We start from the raw sequence: 12099 nt of genomic DNA, 5'->3' as shown, positions 1-12099 counted from the left end.
TTTATGCTACCTTAATCATGTAATTGCATTTCTGTCGGCTGTAATTTTTGTTTCTTCCATGAAACTCAATCTGATAAATCTGTGACACCCACCCCATATCAAAAATTTATGAAATGTCCACTGACATAAATAGGTTCTACCATACTTAAGTCAGCTAGGTCTCAAAGTTCCCTGATGAATGTACTGGGCACATTGCTAATAGTTCTGATGCTCATTGAGCCACATTGGGTAGAGATCAATAAAATCTCCAATATTGACCAGTTCAGAACCCATATCTTATACAACAGAAACTTTCTCAGACACCAGTGGAAGAGGAATGGTCAGTAGTTCATCAAATTATTGTCTCTCCTGTTTACCGCTGGGTAATTTGAAAAATACTCCATTAAACTCTGGCAGGCCATTTAACAACAAGAAGGACACAGGTTAAAGTCTTACTTTGATCAGAATTAGAAGGCAATGTGGCTGAACTCTGCAACAGGCTGGTGCTATTTGCCCTGGAGTGTTGGAGGCTGAGGTGTGACTTTATAGATGTTTATAAAATCATGAAGGGCATGGATAGAGTGAATAGCCAAGGTCCATTTCCCAGGGTGGGAGAGCCCAAAACTAAAGGGTATATGTTTATGATGAGAAGGAAAAGATTTAAAACGGACCTGAGGGCAACATTTTCACGCAGAGGGTGGTGCATGTATGGAGTGAGCTGCCAGAGGAAGTGATGGAGGCTGGTACAATTACAACATATATGAAGAGGAAGGATTTAGAGCGCTATGGCCGTATGCTGGGAAATGGGACCAGATTAATTTAGGATGTCTGGTTAGCTTGGATGAGATGGACTAAAAGGCCTGTTTTCCTGCTGTACACCTCTATGACTCTGAGATATCTTACACGCCAACTCGTTGTGAAAATCCAGGCAGCAATGAAACCAACTCAATTGATCATATTATCTACATTTGACGAACTATTTAGCAGGGTTTGAGTGGATTGTGAGGGATATCTACGCAAAATCAAAATGGGGTATCGTTATCTTTTCAACATCTGATTAACATCGTGGATTTTTCCGCTCAATTCCCAGATTTTTCTTTGAAAACAATACTGTAAAAGACAGCATTAAAGAAAACAACATTTTATTTTACCAGGTATGCACTAGCCACTTTGGCAACATGCCATCAAACCTTAAAAACTATGATTAGAGTTTATTACTTTGAATATCTCCAGGATAGGATAAGAGAATTTCATTTTTATTATTTGCCATTAGAGACCCATCTAATGAGTCAACTTGCTTCAGTCCCTTTGAGTTCATCTATGGACATTAAGTAAAGGGACCACTTAAATTCGTTAAAGGAAACATTATGGCCTATGAAGAAGAAATTAGACTCATAGATTATGAGTTTAAGTTTCAAGAAAGATTATGAAAAAGATCTACTTCAGCTTGGGGAAACGTTAGAGCTTCTCAATAAATAATGTAAAGCTGAGCTGATAAGACAGCTGAACTCAAACCTTTAAATCTGCAAATAAAACATTGATTCTGATCCCGTTGCTGGATGAACCCAATGCTAGATTTAGTACATCAGTTTCTCTTCTAAAAAAAACTCAACAAGGTAAATAATCTGATTAGTACTGCAGGCAGAAAATAGCATCAACAAGGATGTCATTTGAAATTATTTTATGAGCTAGGGGTGAGGAGTGTGTTGTGTTGGCTATCAACCATTGATCTAGATAGTAAAGAAGTAAAATGGGACTATGAATATACTAGAAGATTAAAACGATGATCTAAAGGTGGAAAATACTTAGAGTGAACCTCCTTAGTAATGACATTAACTAATACAGAGATGTTAAGAAAACAATAATATAGCCTTTCCGAGGGAATGCTCGTTGAACTAGACAAGCCAATAAAAAACAAACTGATCAGTGTGCATACTTAAACAGAAAACAACTTCTTAGCTATTCGTTATACTGATGTGGAAAATGTTGCAACTGTTAAACAAAACTTTTAGTGACTCGATTCTGGATAATTGGCTCAACTTGGAGATGAAATTAATTTTATGCTGAACAATGATATCTTTGAAATAAGTCAAAGTAACTGGAGTTCTCTTGTCATCCTGGTATCATAAGAAATGATGATTACAAAAGAGGCAGCACTCACTTAAGATTTTAGTTCAAAAATGTCATTATTACTCTTTTCTGTTGAGGTGAAAGCTGGAATCTTTGTCAGCCTGACAATTTTCTACAATTCTCTGAAGATAATAGGGGTCAGAATTTTCTGGCAATGGATTCCTTACTCCCTTCTAAGGTAGGTTTCTGAATTTGCTGGCGCCAACAGTGTAATTCAGTCATTGGAGAGAAGATCTGACTTGGCTCTGGAAAGCAGTATATAAAAGCAAAGCCCCAATTCACTGCTTGTTATTGGGCTATAGGCAGGGGCATGATCTGTTGTTGGGTGTAATCTCTTCCCCATGTGGCCTCCTTGATTCCCAGATTAGTTGACATCAACCAAAACCATATGTCACATAACATAGTCTCAGTGTTCCCATTGTCCAAGCATATAATTTGTGATTAATTTAACATTGGCATACTTTGAACTGCTGTCATTTGAATTTTCTTGTGTTGGAATTGGTGCTTCTCATGATGATTCTATCAATTTTTTATCATTAGAATTAGCTTTTCTCACATGAATAGAGTGAAAAGATTAAAAGTTGCCACTTATGATGCCATTTTAGGTACCAAGGTGCAGATTTTCAGTACAAATTCATGGGGCCAAAAATTAGAAAAGTAAAGAAATATAAAGTCCAGAAATAAATTATAAAAACAGAGAAGTGAGTGCTCAGAAATGACAGCCCTTCCAACCCAGTCCATGCCAGTCTTCATCTTGAGGTCAGGTGTTTGAGTCCACGCTGAAGCCAGGAGCCCATGTTGCTTTCACCCCTGACTTTGTCGGTGCCAATCAAGGACGGGAGGTAAAAAGAACTTGGTGAGGAATGTGAGAAGAGAGAGAAAAAGAAAGAAAAGAAATGGATGAAGCGGACGGACTTTGGATCAGGGGTCCTAGTCTATCACCATCTTGGAGTTAATTTTATTCTCTAGACGTTAGGCCTGAGGATCATTGCGCCTCAGTTCCTATAGGCATTTGGGCAATTACAACTTTTAGATCACAGGACTAATGTATTGTATTTGGACTGTTGTGTCAAAGGAATGTTTCAGCAAGGTTAATTACATTTTAATGTCCTGACCGGACAAGCTAGCAAACATCCATGTTTTGGCCATATTTGCAGACAAAGAGGTAAATCACTTAAAAATCTTGACTCCATCTTATTGCAACCGAGATTTTCCATTCTCCATTTCTTTTTTCAAAAAAGTAAAATGTCCATTTTTCCTCCATCGTGGTACCCCTGCATGGACATGACTGTAATTCTGCCTGTACCAGTATACGGTTATGTCATTTGGAAATCAGAATTCACCAGCTACCTTTCAAGCATTCACAAAGTAAGTTAATTGCCACATTTTACAGCTGTGCTGCGTATATCATTGATCTATTGGTCTACAGAAAAACTTGGAATGAACACGTGGAACACATATTTTGGAAGACTACAAGAGGCTGATTTGGTGATGGGTTTGGTGAAGGTGAATGAAGGGGCCAAAATCACCTATTGAGGATATTTTGAGGGGTAGGGTTGAATGTTGCTTGAAGAAGTGAGAGTTTGAGCAATTATGGGCTTTCCTGTTCCTGAAACAAAATGGGAAATTCATCAGAACATGTGGGTTTTATAGGATGTTTGCCTCAAAGTTTGGCATGGTAATTACTTCATTACTGAGCATTTTGGAGAAAATACCAACATTTAACTAAACAGAGTCTTGTCAGACTGCCTTGGAGAGTCTGAAGGCTGTATTAATAAATACACCTGTCGTGACTGCTCTAAATTTAAAAACGAAAAGCTTTCACAATTGCCGACGCTGCCAGTAATGGAGATATGGGATCAGTGTTGTTACAAGGTGATAATATTGGCGTACAGCATTGTTTTGCATGAACACATAATACATATCGATTAAAATACATGACAATCAAAAGAAAATTTGAATCAAAGCTATTTTATTAATCACCTTCTGTCCATCATAACATTGAAAAAGAGATAATAGGAACTGTAGATGCTGAAGTATCCAACATAACAAAGTGTAGAGCTGGATGAACACAACAGGCCAAGCAGCATCTTAGGACCAGTATCTACACTTTGTTATCTCATAACCTTGAAAAAAGTAATTTGCTGTTGAGTACACCATGTTCAGTAGCACTGCAGATTTGTCAGACACTGAAGCACTTTATGTCCACATGCAGCAAGATCTAGCTAACATTCAAGCTTGGGCTGAGATGTGACAAATAACATTCATGCCACTCAAGTGCCAGTGAATGACCATCTCCAACAAGAAAGAATCTAATCATCACAACTTTAAATTACAATTGCTGACTCCCATACTATCAACATCCTGCAGGTCACCATTGGCTACAAACTGAACTAGGCCAGCTATACACTGTGGCTACAAGAGGGAGTCAGAAATTGGGAACTCTGCTGCGGTTAGCTCACCTTCCTGACTCCCCAAAGCTGGTCTACCTTTATAAAACACAAGTCAAGAGTATGATGGAATACTTTCCATTTGTGTGGATGGACACAGCCCGAACACCACTCAAGATGCTCAGTAACATTCAGAACAAAGGAACCTCCTCGATTAGCACTCCATCTAACCACCTAAATGTTAATTCCCTCCATCATTTGACCTACAGCAGTGTGCATCTGCTTTAAATTGTAGTCCAGGAATTAAACATGGCTTCTCGGGCGACACCTTCCAAACCCACGACCACTATAATATAGAAAGGCAGCAGCTGAAAGGTCCCCTTTGAGTCACACATCATCCTGCTTTGGAAATATATCACAGTTCTTTCACTATTTCTGGCTCTAGATCCTGGAATTCTGTTCCTAACAGCACTCTGGGTTCAATTACGTACAGTGGTGCAAGAAGCAGCTCAATACCGCCTTCTCAAGGGCAATTAAAGATGGGCAATCAATGCGAATCTAGCGAGTGATGCCTCTGTCCTGTGAATGAATGAAGCAATAAACTTGTGTTGAATAATCAAGGAGAAATATTGTCATTGACCTTTTAAGGAGCAATCATTATTGCATTTCCAGTCTGTTTGAAAATTTCCCTGCCAGGATGTGGTTCTGCACTAATTGCCAGGGCTTCAAAGAAATATGGAGCGCAAGATGCTTTGAGCTCAATTGCAATTGAGACACACACACACACACACACACACACACACACACACACACACACACACACACACACACAGAGACACACACACACACACACACACACACACACACATACACACACTCCTCTCTCTCTCTCTGTCTCTCTCTCATACACACGCATACCACCAGTTTCCCCCTCCCTCCAAACTTTTAATGACACTTGCTGCCACAAGGGAAGTTTAAAAGGCCAATGTGACTGTTAGTGAATGGTTGAACAGGTCAGGAAGTTGCATGTGGAAATGGGTAGAGTGTAGGATGAGTAGAGGAGTGAGCTAAGTGACTCAATGGGTTGGTCAGACAGTAAATATGTGATAGTAGGTCGAGTGAAATGGAACTTAGGAAAGGTGGTGGTTCTGTTTGAAGGGTAATTGGGCAGCTAAAGTGGTATTGGAGGATCAATATGATAGTCAGGGTTTAGAGGATCATCACTGGTCAGATGGTTGGTCAGAGGTTGAGATATTGTAAGGGAGCACAGTGTGAGTGATTGGAGCCAGTTGTTAGGTTAGACGAAGATATTTCTAGTCTAATATTTCGTGGTTATCATCAAGGTAAGGCCTGAGAACAGTTCCGTGTTTCCAATTCTAATCCAGTGAGGACTCAGGTTAAAGGACAATCACCCATCAGGACTTCCCTGGGCAATTCCCACAGAGGTAAGCGTGTAGGGACCTCCACAAGGTCCCGATGCACATTTCTGGTCATACATCCGGTCACTGTCCGGAGAGTTGAAGATTTGGGCCATTAATTTGTGCTGATCCTTGGTGTGTTTAGAGAAGCTCTGCAAGAAGAATCATTGATTGTGTCTTGGGGACAAATGCAGATAGAAACTGGAAGGCCAGTTGCAAATGCTGCTTCAGCTTCTGTTCCCAGTGATTCCAAAGTGACAATGTCTGCTGACAAATGCAAGCTCGTATATGTGTGAGCCATCCGTGCAGTCACCTGAGAGTTGGCTTGCTCTCACACCCACATCCCAAGAATGAATATCAATACTGATAATGGAAAGAACACTCCATAGAATACTTAACAAGTAATACATATTGAAGTACCTCTGGGGTGACAGACAAAGATAAACGATGGATGACGGTAGTACATTTCTGGTAAAGGAGGAAAATAGGGAAAAATAAGCAAAATAGTGCAAGACCATACAATAATTACTCATATCAGGTAAAAGCCAATCAATCAAATTAAGGGCAGAGTACAAAGCTGGTAGAGTTTAGAACATTAATTAGGTGGTCCATCTGAATTATGAATCTAATCTGAATTAGATTTTGGGTCTAGGCCCAAAACGTCAGCTTTTGTGCTCCTAAGATGCTGCTTGGCCTGCTGTGTTCATCCAGTTTCACACTTTGTTATCTCGGATTCTCCAGCATCTGCATTCCCATTATCTCTGTGGATGAAATGAGTCCACTGCTCAGTTAGTATGTTAAGGAATAGACCTATTCTTATGGCCAATGGTCATTTTAAAAATCAGGAGGATGGGAATGTGCCAGTAGCTCTGCAGATACAAGCTGGGTTAAATAAGTAAAATAGCAGGAATGAGGTGATCCAGGGGGATGACACAGAAACTCAACGCTCTCCACCGGTTTCACAAAAAAAATGCTTAAAAGTTTAAGGCTATCAGCAACATCAATAGGTGAAGCAGAAGGGCAGAATGGCTTACTTCCACTCTTACATCATCTGCTCTCTGATATTTTTGGAGTACCTGGAGTATTGCCGCTAAAGATTTCAGCTGGACTGCTCAACGGGAGAGATCTACATCTCCATTTCTGGCGTGTTAACGGGTCAATTTGTCGTAAAAGAAAAGAATAAATTTGCTCCCAGTTAAGCGTTACACAGCATTTCTATTGTTACTTTTACTTGTAAACAATTTACAACATGCACCGATTTAATATTGTGGTGGTTAAGTTTGCCATGATGTGGAGGTGCCGGTGTAGGATTGGGATGGACAAAGTCAGAAATCACCTGACAAAGGAGCAGCGCCCTGAAAGCTTGTGATATCAAATGAATCTGCTGGACTATAACCTGGGGTCGTGTGACTTCTGACTAAATTTGCCAAATCTGTTTATTGTTTTTTTTTAATTTCCTGGAGTTGAGATTTTTCATTCAATGGCTTAATTTATTAGCCGAGAATAATTATCAGATTACAGCATAGGATTCACCTGCACTTAATGTAAATTAAATTGACAAGATAGTTGTGGACAATAGGGGTAATTCTGACCTGCAGGCTAAAGACATTTGAAAGCACTACTGCAATGCTTTGGAACACATGATAAGTTATTCACAATCCTAGGAAATAAAATTTCATTTCTGATGAGCAATATTAAACCCGAACGATTATCATTGGATGTTGTTTACAGTAAAATAAGACATTCAGCATTTACAATAGCTGTTAATATGGTGTAAAAGTGATGTAGCAGATGCTACATAAACAGGGAGATGTTGGCTAATGATGGATTATTCTTTCACTGCAGTTCTTATCTTTTTCTGAGTGTAGTCCAATTCATTCAGGCATTACCACAAATCAGTTTTATGAGAGAATTTTAACATTCCTTTTCTTGTGAAAAAAGATTAGAAAAGAAGAGTACTGTTTTGTTAAAGGGTGATGGACTGGATATCTAGATGAAGCATCAAGCAGTGTAACAATCATTCAGAAAATTAAAGTTGCCTCCCATCATAAGTACATTGCTGCAGATTAATTGTAATGTTTGTTATTTGTGTTCAAACATTACAGTCCTGATTTATGATATTTTCTTGATTAAATTGAAAGCTGCATGTATAAAATGACTCTAGATTATAGCTTGGCTGAATGAGGGAACAATTCCTGTCAAATAATATCAAATTGTAGTTTTAATGCATTTTATCATTGTTTTATTAACCACACCACCAAATATTATTAGAAAGCATGTGATAGCACATATTGCCACGAGCAATCATTCCGTTGGCCTAAAACATTTATTTACTCTGAAATCTGTACAGACTATGTCACTAGTCTATGAAGGAATCTTTTGTGGATTTGAAAATAAACAGATGTCATGAGTGACATGTTATATCAAAATTACAGTTGGTTGTATAGGAATGAAGTTTGGTTTTTTTGAGGTGGTCATCTTTCGGATTTGGAAGGTGCTGTCAAAAGAACTTTGGTGAGTTGCCAAAGTGTATCTTGTAGATGTTAATGCTGCTACTGTGCACCAGCTTTTCCAAAAGATAGGGAAGCCAGAAGGTGAGTTACTGCAGAACTTTCATCTCTCAGACCTGCTGTTCCAGCCATAGCATTCATTTTGCCAATGTAGCTCAATTTGTGGTCAATGTTAGACTCACAGGATGTTCACGATAGGTGATGCAACAAGTGATGTCGTTAAATATTGATTTTAAAAAAAGGGTTAGATACTTTCTTGTTGGAAATGGTCACTTGTGTACTGTGAACATTGTTTAACATTTATTAGCCCAAGCCTGCATGTTATCCAGGTCTTGCTGTATGTGGATATTCAATGCTTCAGTGTCTGATGTTGTATGAATAGCACAGCACACTTTGCTGTCATTAGAAAACACCACCGTTTATGACCATTTGGAGGAAGGCAATTGGTGAAGTAGCACAAAATAGTTGGCCTAACAAATTACCCTGAAAAACTGTTGTAATGATATCCTGGGTCTGAGAAAATTAGTCTCCAACTACAACCATCTTCCAATATGCTAGGTACGATTTCAACCAGAGGAACGATTACCCCCAATTTCCATTAACTTCAATTTGTTTGGTCTCCTCGATAGCCCACCTGCTCAAATGCTGCACTGACGTCAAGACCATCCACTCTGACCTTCAAATTTAACCATTTTAGTCACATTTTGACCAAACAATAAGAAAATCAACAATAAATTAAAGTTCCTGATGAAATCCAACATAATCACCAGCTGAGAAAGTGCCATTTGATATAATGGGTGTTTGATGCTGATTTTCTCAGGTTAAAAGCATCTTTTCATAATACAATTAGCCAGCCTTCGGTCTTTAAAAATTATTTAAAAACATGTTTACAGTCATCTGCCATCAAGCTATGTTTGAATCTGAAATCTCACAGTGGTGACTGATTGCTATCTCAGTTGTCAGGAAAATATGAGCATTCATTGTACCCAACATTATTGGGATGCAAATATCAAAAAATATATTGCAAGATGGACCTCCTGCATTTTCAACATCTATTAACGTTCCTCTGCTAAAAATTAAAATATAAACTCTATAAAAAAGAGGTGTCCACTCTGAACCTCTTCATCCAATCAGAAACTGTTTCATCATTGGCTGGAGGATGGGAACATGAAATTCAAAAACTCGTCCTATACTTATTTTCAGCTAAGGTGTTGTACTGAGCTACACAAAGCCAACTACATTTAGTAGCAGCCTGTAAAGGTAAAGTCACTACACTCTTACCACACAATAGACAAATTGCTGGAAAAGCTCAGCAGGTCTGGCGGCATCTGTGGAGTGAAATCAGAGTTAACATTTCAGAGCAAGTGACCTTTCCTCTGAACCCATAGGGTACCACACCATAGGGTTGTTCTCTTATGAAAGGGGTAACTGATGGTTATTTAATCTGAGGGTCAAGTGTCTCAGGTGATGGGAGAGATTTTGAAAGAGAGCCCTTTATAGTTATCGCAGCCAGTGTGGGAAGCAAACCCACACTGTCAATGCTTACTCTGCATCACAAACCAGCTGTCCAGCCAACTGAGCTAACTACCCTCATTAGTTGTTACTGTCAATAAAGAGAAGAGATTATCTCTGGCAACAAAGGTTTAAAATATACTACATAAACTACAATCTTTAAAAATCTATTGTCTCTGGCTGGAGTTTGGTGATTGATTAATTAAACGAATTCTTTGCCTGGTCGAAGTCTGATTGTCAGAGAAAACACAAAGTGCAATGAAAACAATCTGATTTGTAACTAAGATAACAAGGTGTAGAGCTGGGTGAACACAGGAGGCCAAGCAGCATCAGAGGAGCAGGAAGGCTGACGTTTCTGGTTGGGACCCTTCTTCAGAAATGGGGGAGGGGAAGGGGGTTCTGAAATAAATAGGGAGAGAGGGGGAGGCAGAAAGAAGATGGATAAAGGAGAAGATAGGTGGAGAGGAGTTGCAGTGAGACAGAGATCCCCTGAGGTCTTTCTGAAGGGAGGAGGGTAACTGCTTCAAGGTAGGCATCCTTAAGACTTCGCAGTGGGGTTGAAATTGTTTCAGAGATAGTAGTGGATCTCTCTCCTACTGCATCTACCACCCCCACCTATCCCTCCCACCCAATCCATCCTCCATCCGCCTCTCCCTCCCCTCCCCCACCTCCGAAGAAGGGCACAGGCCCAAAATGTCAGCCACCCAGCTCCTCTGATGCTGCCCAGCCTGCTGTGCTCATCCAGCTCTACACCTTGTTATGGGTGAGGACAGTGGGCCGGGCAGCATCGGAGAAGCGGGGATAGGGGCGTGGTGCTGGCATTTCAGGCCTGGGCCCTTCTTTGGAGGTGGGGGAGGGGAGGGGGATTCTGGGATGGGTAGAGAGGAGGAGGTGACGGAGGATGGATGAGGAAGACCTCAGTGGATCTCTGTCCCACTGCAACTCCTCTCCTCCTTCTTTCTCCTTTATCCATCCTCTATCTGCCTCCCCCTCTCTCCCCATTTATTTCACAACCCCTTTCACCTCCACCATTTCTGAAGAAGGGTCTAGGCCCAAAACGTCAGTTTTCCTGCTCCTCTGATGCTGCTTGGCCTGCTGTGTTCATCCAGCTCTACACCTTGTTATCTCAGATTCTCCAGCATCTCCAGTTCCTACGATCTCTGATTTGTAACTAACTAGACATGAAACGAGCTTGCTATTCCCTGTTTGTTTCTAATACTTCTTTTTAAAAATGCAACATTTAGCTCATTAAAATGTGCCTGCCTGTTGTTAACTTACACTCAGTTAATCTTGTTTATTCAAGTAAATCTTCCAAGTAAATCTTCGACATCTAGTGTTCCTCTCTTTCTGGCAATTGTTTTATCCTGCAAGAGGTGCATATACTCACTGGCTCTCAGCATGCAGTACATTATGGAATGCACAACCAGCAGCTACAACAACATTTTATAGTCACATCAATTACACCTGCATTAAGTGAAGCATTTTCTTTTTGCAGACAGAGGATTTCTTTTATTACTGCAGAAGTTAACTCTTAAAAAACAGCCATTAATCAAGAATTAAATTACGGAATAGATTGACATAATTGTAGTTTCTATTCTGCTACAGCCAGAAATTTGTGCTTTATACAAAACAACACAGCATGGTTTTGCTGAAATTATGTTTAAGTTTCTTCCAAGTGGACTCTTAGGGCAGAATATTTCCAGCATCTAAAAGGTGCGGTGAGAAAATCAGGTGAGACTGGCTTATGTGTCATGAGACTGCATGCGCATCAACCAAGTGGCCATGTCTCAAAGTCCAACAGGAGTTAATAGTTAATAGTGTTCTGAAGAAAGATCACTGGATCTGAAACGTTAACTTTGCTTTCTCTCCATGGATGCTGTCCAACCTGTGAGCTGCACCAGCAATTTCTCTTTTTTGTTTCTGATTTCCAGCATCAGCAATTCTTTGATTTTTTTTGGTAAAAGCGTGACATGGGAGGCAGCCAGATGCAGCATAATACAAACAGCTTTGGTGGAAACCTCTAACCTTTTGAGGCAGTTTGTCCCACAATCCTGCCTCTGCTCCTGTGTCTGCTTGTATGTTTCCATGAGGATCTTGATTGCTGTCACCACGGGGTCTTGTTCTGTGTGGTGCAAAGCAGGTGCCTGTTCTCTGGCAGTC

This window comes from Stegostoma tigrinum, chromosome 4 (genome assembly GCF_030684315.1).
Source record: "Stegostoma tigrinum isolate sSteTig4 chromosome 4, sSteTig4.hap1, whole genome shotgun sequence".
Classification (NCBI taxonomy): domain Eukaryota; kingdom Metazoa; phylum Chordata; class Chondrichthyes; order Orectolobiformes; family Stegostomatidae; genus Stegostoma; species Stegostoma tigrinum.
Note: the sequence above shows the minus strand (reverse complement) of the source record.